At 36.5% G+C, this 20169-nt stretch overlaps 2 long non-coding RNA genes across 8 annotated transcripts in view; one reads left to right on the forward strand and one right to left on the reverse strand.

The window, feature by feature from the left end:
• Nucleotides 1–20026, forward strand: part of LOC140636874 (uncharacterized) — a 34685-nt gene extending 14659 nt beyond the window's left edge. The window contains exon 2 of the long non-coding RNA XR_012034101.1: nt 19739–20026. This is a non-coding gene — a long non-coding RNA (uncharacterized lncRNA). The remainder of the gene's footprint in view (nt 1–19738) is intronic.
• The window catches only part of LOC140636873 (uncharacterized), an 81204-nt gene that overhangs the window by 16281 nt on the left and 44754 nt on the right, over nt 1–20169 (reverse strand). For 6 of the 7 annotated variants that reach the window (XR_012034099.1, XR_012034098.1, XR_012034095.1 and 3 more), the window contains exon 3: nt 2942–3005. This is a non-coding gene — a long non-coding RNA (uncharacterized lncRNA). Of the gene's footprint in view, nt 1–2373; nt 2529–2941; nt 3006–20169 lie in introns of those variants that run through there. The other variant, XR_012034100.1, reaches the window with a different exon arrangement.

A 20169-nucleotide genomic window follows, 5' to 3' on the forward strand; every position in this document is an offset into this window, starting at 1 on the left:
TGGCCCAGAGTGCTGGCATAGAAACCACAGTCACCACATTGCCCTCCAGATGGAACAGAATTAGGCTCAGGAGGAAGGAATCCTGTTTCTATTTAGCATGACTAAACTCATACGCCCCAACAGCCCTGACTGGGAAGGCTGTCCCTCCTGGCAAACCAGTTGGCTTCTCATCTCTCCACAAGAATGCATACAAAACTGTCCACACTCTTGCCTGGCTCTGCCTCTCTGCTCACCTCCATCTTCCTGTTCACCTCCATCTGTCTTCTCTGTTCCTCTCGGCATGTCTGTTTCTTTCTTCCTTTCTCTCTTCATCTCTGTCTCCTGTCTGGTTTTCTCTGTTGCCTCTGTTTGTCTCTCTTCCCATTACTGACTGACCATCTCTCTCTCTGCCTAGCTCTCCCTGAGTTTCCATTTTGGCTTCTCTCCATTCTCTCATTCTGGGTTTTCCCTGTCTCTGTCTCCTTCATTCTCTGTCCTTTACTGTGTGTTTAATTTCTCTGTGCCTGTTATGTCCTCTAGCTGCCAATTTATTTATTTATTTGAGAGAGAGAGACACAGAATCTCAAGCAGACTCCCCGTGGAGCACGGAGCCTGACGTGGGTCTGGATATCACAACCCTGAGATCATGACGTGGGTCCAAACCAAGAGTCAGGTGTTTAAACAACTGAGCCAACTGAACAGCCTCTAATGCCCAAATCAGCAAGGCCTGACATCAGGCCCTTCACATCAGTCTGCAATTTCCAACTCAATAGGAGACACTGCTGGGTTTCAAACAAAAGAATGTGGCATTAGAAGGAAATATTGATCAACAGGTTTGCACCAGATTTTATTTCTATGTGGATTAAAAAACCTGCTTCACATAGCATCCCAAGGACTATCCTTTTCATCTTCAACAAAGTTAGTCTTCACTTAATCATGCCTTCATTTTCAAAGGCCAATACATTGGCCTTTACAGACACTAGCATATTCTTTACTACAATGTAAATGGCAAAAAGAGTGTGAAGTCGTAGGATTTTTTTTTTCTTTCCAACCTTAACACTTAATTACTCTATGATGCTAAGCAGATAACCTCTCTGAGTCCTAATTTCCATATTCATAAAATAAAGGATAACAGGTACCTAGCGCAGTGCCTGGTACTTAGTAAGTGCTGATTAAATGTGTTCTTTCATTTAGGACAATGATGCTCAGCTTTGACTGTCTATTAGAATCGCCTAGGAAGTTTTTAAAAACTCTGAAGCCCAGGCTACAGATTACCAATTATATTTCTGAGCCTGGCAGCAGTATTTGTAAAAAATCCTACTACACATTCCACCTCACATGTCCCCACTATGCAGCCAAGCCTGGTATGATCAATTTTAGAGGAGGTTTATACTAACCATGTGCTTATTTTATACTTAATAAAGTGTCAAAAGCCCTGTTTTTAAAAGTATACATTTAAACTTGGATCACAGTCCTTATAGATTAATTTCCCTAATTTCTGAATCACCTATTCCTATAACCTCATCTAAAATGAAAAGTGACCCAAGCTCCTGGGTAGCTTAGTTGGTTAAGTGTCTGCCTTCAGCTCACATCATGATCCCAGGGTCCTAGGGTCAGGCCCCACATTGGGCTCCCTGCTTGGTGGGGAGCCTGCTTCTCCCTGTCCGTCTGCTACTCCCACTGCTGTGCTCTCCCTCTGAGTCAATAAATAAATAAATAAAACCTTTAACTTAAAAAACAAAATAAAATGAAGAGTGACCCATAGAATTTTCCTTATTTTGTTAAGGGGAAGTATTTGTTAAACATTCAGTTCAATAGCATGTACGGAATATTTTCCAGGAGAAATAAGCTAAACCTAAAGTCTTTACCTTCAAAAAATAATCCATAGCTACAGAAGGCACACCACAAGTAAAAAGCAATGCTTTATAAAACAAAACAAAAACTTCCTCCCCTTGGAAGCTGATGCCTTTAAGCACACACCCTGTCAAATTAATTTTCTGCTGAACATCAGCCCTCCTGCTGCTTGTAATGATGGACCTAAGAAGAGGAATAGCAGTTGGGAACAGGAAGTTTGCATTTGATGTGGGAGGTTTACTGGAAAATTCTCTTCTAAGAAAATAATTTCAGTGGTCAACATTGCTAACAAAAATACATGGGGCTGGGGTGCCTGGGTGGCTCAGTCGGTTAAGCATCTGCCTTTTGCCCAAATTATGATCCCAGGACCCTGGGAAGGAGCTGGACATCTGGGCTTCCTGCTCAGTGGGGAGTCTGCTTCTCCCTCTGCCCCTCCCCCTGCTTGTGCTCTTTCTCTCTGTGTGTCAAATAAATAAATAAAATGTTAAAAAAAAAAAAAAAGCCCATGGGGCTGACAAAAAAAAGTCAAACAAGCTTTGTACTTGATGGGATACAGTGTTTTTAATCTAAAAAAATTATGCGTTGTTCTATGTACATTCACAAATTTCTTTCTCATTTGGATGATACTCAACACATTATGGAAATGCTATTTTCTATTTTCCTTTGTTCTTCCCTCTGCATTGGTTGTTCCCAATCTGAAACAGAGATGTAATCTCAGAAAGGGGATGTGTGAAAGGGGGTCCCACCCAAGAGATGCTATCAGGGGCACCTCTTGACTTAGCCCTGCAAATGACTGCTGTGATGTTCATGTGCCACATCTCATGTTTGCTTCCTACATCTCCACCTTTCCCCCCTCATTCTCTGGATCCCCACTATCACAGTCTGTGCTTCAGGGAACATTGCCCCAAAGCTTGGCCACATCAACTAGGACTATTCTCAGAGGAATTGAAATTGGTATCTGGCCTTGGGAAAGATTTGGAACCAGGATGCCAGGATTCAGGACCTAATTTTACTCCTTACTGCCTATATGCTTTTATCAAACAAGCACATAACTTCTTTGAGACTTTCTTTCCTTGTTTATAAAATGAGGGATACTAATATTACCTACCTGGTAACAACTTTGTCAACTTCTAGGCACACCTCAGAGATATCACAGGTTCAATTCCAGACCACTGAAATAAAACAAATATTGCAATAGAATCAAATGACTTTTTTGGTTTCCCAGTGCATATAAAAGTTATATTTACACTATACTATACCCTAGTAAGTGTGTGGTATAGTCTTATGTCTAAAAAAAACAATGTACATACCTTAATTAAAAATACCTTAGGGACACTTGGATGCCTCAGTCAGTTAAGCATTCAACTGTTGATTTTGGCTGAGGTCATGATCTTAGGGTTGTGAGATCCAGCCACACATCATACTCCATGCTGGGCATGGAGCATGCTTGGGATTCTCTGTCTCCCTCTGCTCCTCCCCACCATAAACAAGTAAGTAAGTAAGTAAATAAAAATGCTTTATTGCTTCAAAATGCTAACCATCATCTGAGCTTTCAAAGAATCATAATCTTTTTGCTGGTGAAGGGTCTTGCCTCAATGTTGATGGCCGCTGACTCATCAGGGTGGTGGCTGCTGAAGGCTGGGCTGGCTGTGTCAATTTCTTAAAACAAGACAATGAAGTTTGCCTCATCAATTGACTCTTCCTTCCATGATTTCTATGTAACATGTGAGTTGTCTGATGGCATTTTACCCACAGTAGAACTTCTTTCAGAATTGGAATCTGTCCTCTCAAATGCTGCCTCTGTTTATCAACTAAGTTTATGTCATGTTCTAAATCCCTTATTGTCATTTCAACAGTCTTTGCAGCATCTTCACCAGGAATCCATTCCATCCCAAGAAACCACTGCCTGTGCTCATCCACAAGAAGCAGCTCCTCATCCATTTCAGTTTTATCATGAGCTTGCAGCAACTCAGGCATATCTTTAGGCTGTACTTCTAATCCTAGTTCTCTTGCTATTTCCACCCCACCTGCACTTTAACTTTCTCCATGGAAGGCTTAAACGCCTCAATAATCTCCATGTGGGTTGGAATCCACTTCTTCCGACACATGTTAATATTAGTATTTTGATCTCTTCCTTGAATGTTCTTAATGACATCTAGAATCATGAATACTTTCCAGGAGGTTTTCAGTTTACGTTGCCCAGAGCCATCAGAGGAATCACTATTTATGGCAGCTATAGCCTTATGAAACATGAATTAAATAACATTTAATTTATATTTATATTATCAATTTTATCATTTAATTTATAAATTATGGAGTTTAACTAAGAAATATAAGACTTGAGAATTGAAATTACTCCTTGGACTGCAGAATGGATGCTATGTTAGCAGGCATGAGAACATTAACCTTGCTGTACATCTACATCAGAGCTCTTGAGTGATCAGGTGCATTGTTGATGAGCAGTAATATTTTGAAAAGAATCTTTTGTTCCTGAACAGTAAGTTTCAACAGTGGGCTTAAAATATTTGGTAAATCATGTTATAAACAGATGTACTATCATCTAGGCTTTGTATTCCATGTAGAGAGCACAGGGAAAGTAGATTGAGTGTAATTCTTAAGGATTCCTAGGATTTTCGGAATGGTAAATGAGCACTGGCTTCAATTTAAGTCACTAGCTATGTTAGCCCCTAACAAGAGAGTGAGACTGTCCTTGAAGGCTTTGAAGCCAGGCACTGACCTCTCTGTAGCTATGAAAGTCCTAGATGGCATCTGCTTCCAGTAGAAGGCTGTTTCATCTACACTGAAAATCTGTTGCAGAAAGGAAGGAAGGAAGGGAAAGAAGGAAGGGAAGGAAAGAAAATCAGTTGTTTAGTGTAGCCACCTTCATTAATTCTCTTGGTAAGATCTTCTGGATAACTTGCTGCAGCTTCTACATTAGCACCTGTTGCTTTTATATTATGGAGATTACTTCTTTCTTTAAACCTGATGAACCAACCTCTGCTAGCTTCAGACTTTTCTTCTGCACCTTCCTTACCTCTCTCAGCCTTTGTAGAACTAAAAAGAGTTAGGACCTTGCTCTGCTTTAGGCTTTGGCTTAAGCGGATATTGTGGCTGGTTTGATCTTCTATCCAGACTACTGAAGCTGTCTTCATACTAGCAATTAGGCTGTTTCACTTTCCTACCATTCATGTGTCACTGGAGTAGCACTTCTGGTTTCCTTCAAGAACTCTTCATTTGCATTTGAAATTTGGCTAATTGCTGCAAGAGGCCTAGCCTTTGGCTTGTCTGGGTTTTTGCCATGCCTTCCTCACTAAATCATTTTTAGGTTTTATTTATTTATTTATTTTAATTTTTAAAAAAATTTTATTTATTTTATGATAGTCACAGAGAGAGAGAGAGAGAGAGAGAGGCAGAGACATAGGCAGAGGGAGAAGCAGGCTCCATGCACCGGGATCCCGACGTGGGATTCGATCCGGGGTCTCCAGGATCACGCCCTGGGCCAAAGGCAGGTGCCAAACCGCTGCACCACCCAGGGATCCCTTTAGGTTTGATTTAAAGTGAGAGATGTGTTGCAATCCAATGTTTATAGCAGCAGTGTCCACAATAGGCAAAATATGGAAAGAGTCCAGACATTCATTGACAGATGAATGGATAAAGAAGATGTGAGATAATACACACACACACACACACACACACACACACACACACACACTGGAATATTACTCAGCCATCAAAAAGAATGAAATCTTGCCATTTGCAACTATGTGGATAGAACTAGAGGGTGTTATGCTAAGCAAAAAAGTCAGAGAAAGACAAATTATTTCACTCTTATGTGGAATTTAAGAAACAAAAAAGATGAACACAGGGGAAGGGAAGGAAAAATAAGAAAACAGAGAGGGAGACAAACCGTAAGAGACTCTTAACTCTAGGAAACAAACTGAAGGTCACTAGAGGGGAGGTGGGGGGGGGATGGGGTAACTGGGTGATGGGCCTTAAGGGGGACACATGATGCAATGAACATTGGGTGTTATATGCAACTGATGAATCACTAAATTCTACCTCTGAAACTAATAATATGCTATGTTAATTATATCAAATTTAAGTAAAATAAATTAAAAAACAAAGTGAGACATGTGTGACTCTTCCTTTTGCTTGAACACCTAGAGGCCATTGTTGGGTTATTAATCACCCTCATTTCAATATTGTGTCTGAGGGAGTAGAGAGGCCTAAGGAGAGGGAGAGAGATGAGGGAAACTGGTCAGTGGAGCAGTCAGACACCTAAATAATTATATATTAAGCTCACTGTCTTATGTGGGCATGGTTCATGCTTACCCAGAACAATTATAATAGTAACATCAAAGATCATTGATCACAGGTCACCACAACAAAAACAGTAATAATGAAAAAGTTTGAAATATCGTGAGAATTAACAGAAATATGACACAGAGACACAAGTGAGCAAATGTTGGGAAAATGGCACCTATAGACTTGGTGGATGCAGGGTTACCACAAACCTTCAGTTTGTAAAAAATGCATCCTCTGCCAAGTACAATAAAGTGAGGTGCAATAAAACAAGTCATGCCTGTATAGGCTTATATCATGCCACAAAACTTTTTTATATGTACTCTTTTGTAATTCTCTGAACCTATTTTCTTTATCTTTTTTTTAAGTTTGGACACATTTTACCCTTAATATGAAAAACTTGTAATGGCCTACATGAACTGACCAAATTTCTTCTACAAACTTTAGCTGGCAAATTTCCTAGCACAACCCTTAGTGCAACCTTGCCCCCTCTGAATAGGTAATCCTGAATGCTCCAGAAAGGAAAGTCAGATTTCAAAACACTTCACCTTGTTCTTTTCTTTTTTTCAGCCTCAGCTTCCCAGGTAATTTATTACAGAAATCTGGCTGGGCTTCAGAGTGGAGTCTGGAGGCCTTGTAGGGGATGACAAAGGAGGAAACGGATCTTGTCTTTAAACAAAGCTGAAGGAAGGGCAGAGAGCCAGTATTTGGCTATATGAGAGGCCTCCATATGCTGGCCCTCCCTGCCCACACACTGGGGACTATTGTTCAGAGTTTGGGAATCATCACTGCAGTCTGTACTGATTAGTGCAGAAAACAACAATAACAACAACAACAACAACAAAACGAAATACCACCACCACCACCACCACCACCACCACCACAAGAAATTGCCTTCTAGATACACTTTCCTAGAGACAAATAGAAACTGCAAAAAATAAGCAATATTTCATCCTTAGTTTTTATAAAATGTTCACAATGTTCTTAGGAGATAAAAGTTAAGGATCTCTCAGCCTTGCCATCCCTGCCCACGTTGATCCACCCATCCTCACCTCACCTAAAAAATAGTTCAAGTAGGACTTGTGTAAATCACTCAAAGAGTGTCCAGATACCAGAGTGTACCTAACTATGAAATACGAAGGAAAACATGTTCTTCATTCTTGTCTTCTGTTCAGGGAAGGTAGTAATATTTACTGAGCTCCTGGTGTATGTCAAGGCATTTTCACAGACAATATTTAATTTCCATTATGAAACTTTGAGATAGGGATTGTCATGCCTATTGATGTGGAAATTGAGAATCAGAATGATTTAGAAATGTATTCAAGATCATATAGCAAATAATTGGTAAGAACAGCATCATAACCTCAACCTACCTCCTTTCTTCCATTGATTCCTCTTCTAAAATATGAGTGGGGAGTAGTATAGCAGAAACTATCACTGTAGTTCCTGAGCTGGTGAAATGGAAAAAATATTGAGCTTATTTTGTTTGCTTGTTTGTTTGTTTGTTTGTTTGTTTTAGAGACAGAGCACGAGCTGGAGGGGCAGACAAAGAGAGAATCTCAAGAGTGCAGAGTCTGATGTGGGGCTTGATCTCAAGACCCTGAGATCATGACCAGAGCCAAAATCAAGAGTTAGACACTTAACTGACTACCCTACCCAAGTGCCCCTGAGCTTATTTTAAAATCAATCAGTTCTGGTTGTTTCCTTCTAAGAAGCAACATTAACTGATAAAAAGCCTTTAAAAATGAAGCTGGCTGGTATTTGAAAATGACCACATTTTTTTAAGTAGGTGTCAGTGGATCAAATTTTGACTTTCTTTTTAAAAATTAAAATTTTTTTTTCTTTTTTAAAAATTTTTATTTATGAGAGAGAGAGAGAGAGAGAGGCAGAGACACAGGAAGAAGGAGAAACAGGCTCCATGCAGGGAGCCCAAGGCAGGACTTGATCCTGGGACTCCAGGATCACACCCTGAGCTGAAGGCAAACGCTTAGCCAATGAACTATCCAGGTGTCCCTCAAATTTTGACTTTCTGTTGAAATCCCTGGGAAATAGAAAATACTACCATTTCTCAAACCATGAAATCTGTCAAAGAAACAAACAAGCAATCAAAAAACTCCCTGCCTTTCTTTAGAAAGTAAACACAATCGTTCTTGGCTCACGAACCTATGGGAATCCATTGAATTATGTGTCGTAAGCAATTTTTTTGCCAGTAAGTGAAGTTAGCAAATGATTACTCAAATATGATAGAGGGATCCTTATAGTGTATTTTCTACTTTTCTTGTGTGTTTGAAAATCTACATTAACAAAAAGATTTGTTTTCATTTTTCCCATTTTATTGAAATATAATTTATATACAGTGAAATGACAGCTCTTAAGTATAGATTGATGAGCTTCAGCAGTTGCATACATGTGTGTCAACCACACCCTATAACAATACAGAATACTGCCTGACCCCCAAAATATCCCTTAAGCCCCATCCCAGTTAATCCCTGCCTGCCCCTTCCTCCGCAGACAACCATTGTGCTGATTTCTTTTGCCATAGATTGACATTGCCTATTTCAGAAATTCATACAAATGGAATCATGCAGTACGTATCCTTTTGTCTCTGTCTTCTTTTACTCAGTGTAATGATACTGGGGTGCAACCAGCTATCAGAAGGTTTTTGTGTTTTGTTTTTTATTGCTGTAAAGTATTCCATTTTATGGACATACTGATTTTATTTATTCATTCTCTTGCTGATGGACATTTGGGTTGTTTCTAGTTTCTAGTTGTTGAGACTGAGGCTGGGAAAAGAGAAAACAAAGTAAAATATTTTGAAATCTTATTTTCTTCCTGGAGTATTCAGGGCTAAGAATAAAACTACTATGAAATCCATGCACAAGACTTTTCTGTGTCCAGTATTTCTGTTTCTTCTAGAAGTGTATTTGCTGAGTCATAGGTAGGTGTATGTATAACTTACGAGAAACTGCCAACTGATTTTCAAAGTGGCTATACCATTTTACATTCTCACTAGTAATATATGAGTGTTCTGTTGCTCTACATTCTTGCCAATGTTTGGTGCTATCAGTTGTGGTATCTCATTGTAGCTTTCACTTACATTTCCTTGATGACTAAGGATGTTGACCAATTTATTCGTATATTTATTGGTATATCTTCCTTTGTGAAGTGACTGTTCCAGTCTTTTGCCCACTTTAACTGATTTTTACCTTAAAAGATGTGTAATCTCAACACTCAGATATAACCATCATTAATATTTTGGATTTTTTCTATGCATTTACTTATTTACATAAGTATACTCTTTATAAAAAATGGGTTCATATTTATAAACGGTTGCATGACTTGTTTTTTTCATTTAGCAATTGGTCATGAATATCTTTCCCTATCAGTAAATATGCTTTTATGCTACCATTTTTTAAAAAATGAATGTTATTTACAGCTTTATGCACAATAGCCCAAACATGAAACAACCTTTCACTTGGTAAGTGCATAAACAAAATATGGTGTCTATGTGATGGAATACAACTCAGCAATAAAAAGGAATGGACTATAGATAAATGCAAAACCATTATGAAAGAAACCAGACATAAAAGTGTAAATAATATGAACTATAGTGAGAATTCAAATACAGTGACTAAAAAAACTTGGGGTTGAGAGATGGACTGCCAAGAGGCAAGATGAAACTTGAGAGTGGCGAAAATATTCTCTGTATTGATTGTAGCTGTAGTTTCGCTGGCATATGGATGCTTCAGAACTCACCAAATTGTACATTGTAAAAGGAAGCCTATTGCAGGCAAATTATAGATCAGTAAAATTGATTTCAACAAGAAGCATTGTTGAGGAGATGCATTATAGGATACAGGCTAGGCACTGAAGGAAGTGGGCAAGCATGACCAACACAATTAAAGAGAAGAATTAAGTAGTAAGAGGCATGAAAGGATAGGAAGTTGAGAGAAGAAAGTATATAGCAGAATTTAGGTTGCAGAAAAAAATAGTTTTAAGTCAAATTAGGGCTCTTAAATAAACTTCATTAAAGTAGTTTAAGCTGAAAGGGCAATTCATTGCCTCCTAGGGTATCAAAAAATGAGTAACTGGAATCAGAGACTCAGTTAAAGCCGGGACTTAATCTTTAGCTCCATGATCTCTGACACCACCTTACTGGGAGGGTAGGGGAGAGGTTTGGGGTACCTCATTATAAGCTCTTGAGGATGGAGGTTTAGACTCCCTACCTGGACTTGTTGGTGCGGATGGGGGTGGAGTTCCATTTTATCCGGAGTATTTGGCAGGAATAGAGTTGTTATTGTCTTCCTAGCCTGTCCCATTTTGGTCCTTTGACTAGAGCCAGCAGGTTTTTCTGCAGGGTGGAGGGTGCACACATGCACCTTTTTATTGCTGAGTAGTAATGAACATTGATTGAAAGAAAATGGTGGCATAGAAACATATTTATTGATAGGGAAAGATGTTCATGACCAATTGCATTTTCAGGTTGTTGATTTCTCTACCATCTAGTCTGGGATATATGAGACAAAAAGAAAACCTATGAACTCACCATCTTGTTCTTCAGTTTCTGATGTCTATCGCTGGTCTGCCTTCTCTCCACATTTCAGCCCTTTTACCTTGTTTTATGTAGAATGCCCAGAGTTTTTAGGTCTACTTAGCAGAAGGAGTAAGGGAAAAAATTGTTTCTACTCTATCTTTCTGGAAGCAGAAGTCTTCTTGACTGCTTTTTAAAAATTGACTACTTCTTAAAAATCTTTTAATTACTGAATCATAGGAGTTGTTCATACATTTTAGATACAGGTCCTTTGTCAGATATGTTGTGAATATTTTCTTCCTTTAGCTTGCTTATTCAATGTCCTAACAAAGACTTTTGATGAACAGAAGTTTAAAATTTTTATTAAGTCCATTTTATCAGTTTGTTTCCTTTAAGATTAGTTTTTGTGGGTCCTTGACAAAGAAATATTTACTGATCTCTAAGTTGCAAAAATAACCTCCATATGTTTTTCTAGAAACTTTTTGATTTCAGATTTTACGTTAAGAGCTATAATCCATCTCAAATTAATTTTAGTGTTTGGTGTGAGTATGAATTGCAATTGATTTTTTTTTCTGCATACATAGGCAATTGTTTCAGCACCATTTGATAAAAGTATTTTTTTCCCCATTTTGCTTCTTTGGTACCTTGGTGAGAAATCAATATATATAGGTCTACTTTTGTACTATAATCTAATCCAGTCATCTGTTTGTCTGTCTTTATGCCAATATCACATTGTCTGGATTACCATAGCATTACAGAAATCTTGACATCAGATATTATACAACCTCCAACTTTTTTTTTCTTTTCAGAATTTCTTTATCTCTGTTAGGCTTTTCATATTTCTATAAAAATTTCATAGTCCATTTGTCAATTTTTGCAAAAAAGTTTAGGATTCTGATTGGGTTTGTGTTGAATCTCTAGATCAACTCTTAGAGAATTGATGTCTTAACAAGAAATAGTATGTCTTTCTGTTTGTCACCTTTGATTTTCTTAGCAATATTTTAGTTTTCAGGATATCTTCCATATATTCTATTATGTGCATACCTAACCTTTTGGGCTTTTAATGTTATTGTAAGTGGTATTATTCTAAGTTTGCTTTTTCAAATGTTCATTTGCTAATATATAGAAATACAACTGAGTTTTGTATCTTGGCCTTCTATTCCGAAATCATCCTAAGTTCACCTAATAGCACTAGTAGCTTTTGTTGAATTGCTTAAGATTTTCTATGTACACAATCATATCATTTGTAAATAAGGGCAGTGTTGCTCATTCCTTTGCAGTTTAATGCATTTTATTTCTTTTTCTTATCTTATTACCGTGTTGAAAATCTCCAGTAAAAGTATTTCAGACCTCTACCAGGAGTGGTGAGAGTAGACATATTTGCCTTGATCTTCATCTTAGGGGGAAAATATTTTAATTTTTCCCCATTAAGTATGTTGCTACCTGTAGATTTTTCAATAGATATCCTTTATCAGGTTGAGGGAGTTTCCTTTTATCCTGTATTGAATTTTGTTGAATGCTTTTCTTGCATCTATAAAGATGATTATATGTTTTTCCTTCTTTATTCTTTAAATTGCATCAATTTGTATTCAAATATTAGACTAACATTTCATCCTGGAATAAGTCTCATTCAATCATGATAATTACTCTTTTACTATGTCATTGGGCTCAATTTGCTAAAATTTTGTTAAGGACTTTTATATCAATGACAGTATTGGTCAGTAGTTTTCCTTTTTGTAAAAGGAAAACTTTGTCTTTTTTAGCTTTAATATCAGGGTAACTCTAGTCTCATAAAACAGGTTTGTAAGTGTTCCCCCTCTTCTATTTTCTAAAAGGAGTTATATAGGATTGATAAGGTTTCTTCCTTTAAAATGTTTGAGATAATTCATCAGTGAAGTCTTTTTTTGTGTCCATGTAACTTGTCTTGTTTTTTTTCTTTCAGAAATTATAGTCCTCCATGACTATTATCCAGTATATGAAAACAGCTATTTTATATATTTTATTTAGTTTGAGGGGGTGGGAGGGTTTATAGTGGGAGGGCTTTGTGGTATCAATTATTTCATCATGGCTAGAACAGAATATCTAGTAAAAAGTTTGTTTTAATTGATGCTATTATTAAGATAATTCTAAATTCAATAGTTTCAATATTACCCCAATACTGAACCTACCTCATTAGGTTGTATTTTCACATTTCTGTTGAATTGGGCCCAATATTAAGTATTAATATAATTAGGATAATTCAATATTAGCAGAGACACAGTACACGGAACAACAGACTTGTACTCATCACCTAGAGTCAATAATTAACATTATTTTTGCTCATTTCAATTCTGATATGCTTTCTTGTATGAGATTAAAAATAGTAAAGTTACAGGTAGAGTTATTTTTCATTAATATGTTCCATGGGTTTTACATTTCATCCATTATGCTTAATAATAGATTAAAAGTTTGAAACCCATTATTTAGAAATGTTTCAGAAAGATTATTGCTTAAATGTGGAAAACTTTTCTAATAAAATAAATGTAAATGTGTATATGATTCTGGTATCTTAGCAGAAATGAGGTGTTTCCCAGTAGAATATACGAGAACTTTGCCATTATATCTGCATTTTCTGCATGGCTTTGTCCCTGCTGATTCTCATCATGGGATTAGACTATGTGGAAAGCGGTCATTTTCCAAAATGATACATAATATCCAGGTTAATATCAGTAAAGAATCATGCTGGAAACCTAAGCCTTTGCTTATCAGGCCTGCTCCAGCCTAAATATACTTTCTTAGACAATCAAATTACTTCAACTTCCTTTTGGAAATTAAGTGGGAATAGTAAACGAATGATAAAGCAAAATTAAAAACCACTTGGGTGGTTGTGGTTCTAGCCTTCACTTAGGGTAGGTGAAATTGTTTAGCCTATCCTGAGTTAAAGCACCCCCACCCAACCCTTTGGACCACCCAAGATCTGAAGGCTGGATCCCACAGGGAGAAATCCTCAGAGCTAGGGATTACCATGGCTATTCCACTGTGAACTTTGAAGCAGGAGTAGATTAAAAGCAAAACACAACCCAAACCCCTCTGGCATTACAGATTGTTGTATTGACATGGTAACTAAGGGTAATGTCACATCCTTTGAAATATCTTAAATGATATTACAATGCAAAGAACAGGTAAGAAAATGCTGTTTAGAATTGGGGGAAACTTTTTTTTTTTAAAGCACATTATAACGTAATGAAACATAGGGACATATGTCCCTTTGTTGATAGCACTGGTGAATAATTCTAGTCCTGGTGAATTTTAGCAATCATTACTCTAGACCTTTTCCCACCACTGTCCTCACCAAAATTAACCATTATAATAATGATGGGAGTGGGAGGCAGGTCAAAAAATCTTGTTAATCTCTGCCAATAAATTTGTAATAAAAAAGATTGATGGTTTATTTAATGCACCAGTGCTTCAAAATTAGCAGGAACCTTTAAAAATTCAAAGGCCCAGGCCTCATCCCGAGATATTAAGATATGATTGATCTGTCCCTATGGATTTACCTATTTTGGCTTTGGCACAGGTCGTGATCCCGCATCACGAGCCTGCTTCTCCCTCTGCCTATGTCTCTGCCTCTCTGTCTCTCATGAATAAATAAATAAAATCTTTAAAAAAAAATCAAGAATGGCTACTTCACTGATTGAACTACACAGACACCCCTATGTTTTGAGTTTTTGAGGAACTGCCAATGTGAGGGTTTTAATTTTCTCACTCTGTCCCCAGCAACACCTGTTATTATCTGTCTTTTTGATTATAACCATCCTAGTGGTCATGAAGAAGTGATATCTTCATAGTGAAAAAAATTTTTAAATAATTTTTATATTTTAATTCTGGCATAGTTAACTTGCAGTTTTACATCAGTTTCAGATGTACGGTATAGTGATTCAACAATTTCATGTATTATTCAGTGCTCATCAAGATAACCGTATTCTTAATCTCCTTCACCTATTTCACCCATCCACCCTCCACCCCTCCCCCAGAACCATCAGTTTATTCTTTGTAGTTAACTGTTGGTTTGTTTGTTTTGTTTCTTAAATTCCACATATGAGTGAAATCATATGGTACTTGTCTTTCTCTGACTGATTTCACTCAGCATTATACTCTCTAGCACTATAGATGCTGTTGCAAATGGCAAGATTTCATTCTTTTTTTATAGCTAATGTTCCATTGTGTGTATTTACCACTTCTTTATTCATCTATTGATGGATATTTGGGCTGCTTCCATAGTTTGGCTACTCTAAATAATACTGCAATAAACATCAGTATGCACATATCTCTTCAAATTAATGTTTTCATATTATTTGGGTACATACCCAGTAGTGCAATTACTGGATCATAGAGTAATTCTATTTTTAATTTTTTGAGGAGCCTCCATACTGTCTTCCACACTGGCTATACCAGTTTGCATTTCTACGAACAACAGTGTACGAGGATTCGTTTTCTTGACAACCTTGTCAACACTTGTTGTTTCCTGAGATTTTGATTTTAGCCATTCTGACAGGTGTGAGGTAGTACCTCGTTATGATTTTGATTTGCGTTTCCCTGATGATGAGCGATGTTGAATATCTTTACATACGTCTGTTGGCCATTTGTATGTCTTCTTTGGAAAAAAAATGTCTGTTCAGGTCGTCTGCCCATTTTTAAATCACATTTGTTTTATTGATGTTGAATAATATATTTTAGATACTAAAACATATTAGTATATTTATATATTACTAATATATATATTTTAGATAATAACCCTTTATCAGAGATGTCATTTGCAAATACCTTTTCCCATTCACTAAGTTGCCTTTTAGTTTTGTTGGTTGTTTCCTTCACTGTGCAGAAGCTTTTTTTTTTTTTTAAGATTTTTATTTATTTATTCATGAGAAACACGGAGTGAGAAGCAGAGACAGGCAGAGGGAGAAGCAGGTTCCATGCAGGGAGCCTGATGTGGGACTCAGTCCCAGGTCTCCAGGATCACGCCCTGGGCTGAAGGTGGTGCTAAACCGATGAGCCACCGGGGCTGCCCTGCAGACGCTTTTTATTTTGATGTAGTTCCAATTGTTTATTGTTTAATTTTGTTTATTTTTGCTTTTGTCTCCCTTGCCACAGGAGACATATCTAGAAAAATGTTGCTATGACAATGTCAGCGAAATTATTGCCTGTGCTCTCTTCTAGGATGTTTATGGTTTCTGGTCTCACATTTAGGTTCTTAATTCATTTGAGTTTATTTTTGTGTTTGGGTTAAGAAAATGGTTCAGTTTCATTCTTTGCATGTAGCTCTCCAGTTTTCCTAACACCATTTGTTGAAGGGACGGTCTTTTTCCCATTGAACATTCTTTCCTCCTTGTTGAAGATTAACTTATCATATGGGTTTCTGGGCTTTTTTATTCTGTTCTCTTGACCTAGGTGTCTCTATTAGTACCAGTACCATACAGTTTTGAATACTGTAACTTTGTTATATAACTTGAAGTCTTGAATTGTGGTTCCTCTAGTTTTATTTTTCTTTTTGAGATTGCTTTGGCCATTCAAGGTCTTTTGTGGTTCTATACAAATTTTAGGATTTTGTTCTAGTTCTGTGAAAAATGTTGTTGGTATTTTGATAGGGATTGCATTAAATCTCTAAATTGCTTTGGGTAATATAGACATTTTAACAATATTTGTTTTCCAGTCCATAAGATATCTTTCCATTTGTTTGTGTTGTTAATATTACTTATCATGTTTTATAATTTTCAGCATACAGAATACAGAATAAAAGTTTTCTTTTATCCTTTTGGTTAAGTTTATTTCCTGGGTATTTTATTATTTTGTTGCAATTATAAATGGGATTATTTTCTTAATTTCTCTTTCTACTGCTTCATTATTAGTATATAGAAATGCAACAGGTTTCTGTACATTGATTTTGTTTTTTTTATTTTTTTTATTTTTTTTTAAATTTTTATTTATTTATGATAGTCACACACACAGAGAGAGAGAGAGAGAGAGAGAGGCAGAGACACAGGCAGACGGAGAAGCAGGCTCCATGCACCGGGAGCCCGACGTGGGACTCGATCCCGGGTCTCCAGGATCGCGCCCTGGGCCAAAGGCAGGCGCCAAACCGCTGCACCACCCAGGGATCCCCTGTACATTGATTTTGTATTTTGGGACTTTGATGAATTCATTTATCAGTTCTAATAGTTTTTTTGGTGGATTCTTTAGGGTTTTCTATAAATAGTATCATGTCATCTTCAAATAGTGACATTTTAATTTTTCCCTATGAATTTGGATGACTTTTTATTTCTTTTTATTGTCTGATTGCTATGGCTAGGACTTCCAATACTATATTGAATAAAAGTTGTGAGAGTGGACATCCTTGCCTTGTTCCTGACCTTAAAGGAAAAGCTCTTAGTTCTTCCTCATTGAGTATGATGTTAGCTGTGGGTTCTTCATACATGGGCTTTATTATGTTGAGGTATGTTCCTTCTAAATCTACTTTGTTGAGGGTTTTTTTCATGAATAGATGTTGAATGTTGTAAATCATATATGAGATATTACATACATCTATTGGTGTCTAGCTATTGATATCTACTGGTACTCCAGTACCCAAAATATGTGAAGACTTTTACTGCATCTATTTGTAATGATTTATGGTTTTTATTCTTTCTTTTGTTGATGAGATATATCACCTTGATTAATCTGCAAATATTGAACCACAATTGCATCCTGGAAATAAATCCCACTTGATCATGGTGAATCATTTTCTTTAAATATATTGTTAGATTGGGTTTACTAGTATTTTGTTGAGGACTTTTGCATCTTCATCAAAGATATTGGCCTGTAGTTCTTTCTTTGTGTGTCATGTCTCTATTTGGTTTAGTATCGGGGTAATGCTAGCCTCATAGATTGAATTTGGAAGTTTTCCATCCTCTTTCATTTTGGGGGAAAAGTTTGAAAAAAATAGGTATTAACTCTTCTTTAAATGTTTGGTAGAATTCACCTGTGAAGCCATCTGGTCTTGGACTTTTGTTTGTTGGGAGTTTATTGATTATGATTCAATTTTACCACTGGTAATTGATCTGTCCAGGTTTTCTATTTCTTCCTGCTTCAGTTATGGTAGTTTATATTTCTAGGAATATCTGCCAGTTTTGATTTGCATTTCCCTTGTGACTAATAATGTTGAGCATCTTTTTATGTGTTTATTCCTCATTTGTATATATTCTTTGGAGGAATGACTATTCAAATTCTTTTAAATTGGGTTATTATTTTTCTTTTTATTATTGAGTTGTAAAAGTCTTCACATATTTTGGGTACTGGAGTACCAGTAGATATCAATAGCTAGACACCAATAGATGTATGTAATATCTGATATATGATTTACAAATATTTTTTTTCCCATTTTAGGGGTTGCTTTCTACTTCTAAACTCTTTGATGCAAAAAGTTTTTCATTTTTGTGAAGTCTAGTTTTACTTTTTTTCTTATTATATATGCTTTTGGTATCAAATCTAAGAAACCATTGCTTAATCCAAAGTCATGAGGATTTATACCTATGTTTTCTTCTATAGTTTTATAATTTTACCCCTTAACATTTATATTTTGAGGCATTGTGGGTTAATTTTTGCATATGGAATGAAGTAGCAATCCAATTTAATTCTTTTGCATTTAGATATCTAGTCATTACAATACTGTTTGTTGAAAACATTGTTCCTTTCCCACCAAATGTCTTGATACCCTTGTCAAAAACCAGTTGACCATACACACATTGATTTATTTCTAGACTCTCAATTTTTTTCATTGCTCTATACATCTATCCTTATGCCAGTAACCACACAGTCTTGATTACTGTAGTAAGCTTAAAATCAAGAAGGGCGAATCTTATAACTTTGTTTTTTGTTTTGTTTTGTTTTGTTTTGTTTGAGATTGTTTTAGCTATTCTGGGTCCCTTGCATTTCCATATGAATTTTAAGATCAGCTTGTCAAATTTCTACCAAAAAGAGAGCCTGTATTTTGATAGGAATTGCATTGAATCTATATATCAATATGAAGAGTATTGCTGTCTTAACACTATTAAGCCTTCCAATCCATTAACCTGAGATTTTTCCATTAACTTAGGTCTTCTTTAATTGCTTTCAATGATGATTTATAAAAGTTTTCAGTGTACAGTATTGCAGCACTGGTATTTTTTTACAGTTCTTCAACAAATTATAGTGTGCAGTGTTGAGAATCATTGCTTAATGTCCATGAGATTGTCCCCCAAATCACAAATCTTAGGTTAGCTGTCCATATATGGCCTTGCTAGGGACAGGGAAGTCGGGTTTACCTTGACTAAGATGTCTGATTTCTGAGAGATGTCCATTTCGTGGCATTTCACGGGAAAATCTGATAATAAAATATAATTATACCCTACAAAGAGTCCTAGAGTTTCAAAATCTTGAGAGACCTGAGAATTAATTTGTGCTGGCTCAGCGGGGTGAGAGTCTATCTGATTTTAATGTCTACTGAGAGTGAATGTACATTGAATGACCTTCATCAATAACCCATACCCGTGTTAACTAACTCTCCCCTCTGAAAATATCCTCACTCACTACCTCTGCTTTCCTATTTATAACTAGATTTTTAACCCCCTGGGCTCTCCATCCCATCTGTGCCCAAATTATGATATGTCTAAATTCTGATTATTTTAACTTAAGGCCATTTCTCAGTGGATCTAAGGAACATCTGTTCACCATTTCTAGTACAAAGCCTAGAAAGCCTTTGTTGTTTGTTTTTGTTGTTTGATTGGTTTGTTTGTTTTTTTCCTTTTGGCTTTTGATTTTTGCCCTTCTCACACACAACACCTTCAATGCTTGACAAAGTCACTGTGAGATCTAAAGGGAATGAAATGTCCTCTCATGTTAATATTACATTTTTGTGACCCTATCCATGGTTAAGTGAGGCTGCGGGTAGCTGGAGGCATTGACTTAGGGTGCCATCCTGACAAGTGGTTCTGTTATCTCTGAGGAAACTTTGGAGTAAATAACATATTGATGCACTTGTAACAGTAGTCAGTCTCTGATTGCTCATCTTCCTCTTCCTAGCTCTAGATCACAGAGCCTCTTTGGGTCCTGATACCATCTACGCCTCTGCAATTCTAGTTCACATGCACTAGAAGATTGAGGAGCAGTATGGATTTTCTGGAATGCCAATGAAGAAATATTCTCTTCAGATGAGACTGAAATATATACCCAAGGCTCTCTTTCTCCCACTTCATCACAAATGATAAATGATGCTCACAACCATGTCACTCCTTCATGCTCTATCCACACACTAAAAAAATGTCTGGAAATATTTTATAGTAAAGATAATAAAATACTACTAAAACTGTTTTTCCTGATTTAATATTAATACATCATTTTATCCATCTAATAAATCAGTCATTTGGAATTTCAAAAATTATAACAAAACATGAGAAAACACAAGGCTAGTCTAATTTTTAAACTTTATTTAAAATGCAAGATGAGGTGCACAT

The sequence above is a fragment of the Canis lupus genome, chromosome 7, assembly GCF_048164855.1.
Source record: "Canis lupus baileyi chromosome 7, mCanLup2.hap1, whole genome shotgun sequence".
Classification (NCBI taxonomy): Eukaryota; Metazoa; Chordata; class Mammalia; order Carnivora; family Canidae; genus Canis; species Canis lupus.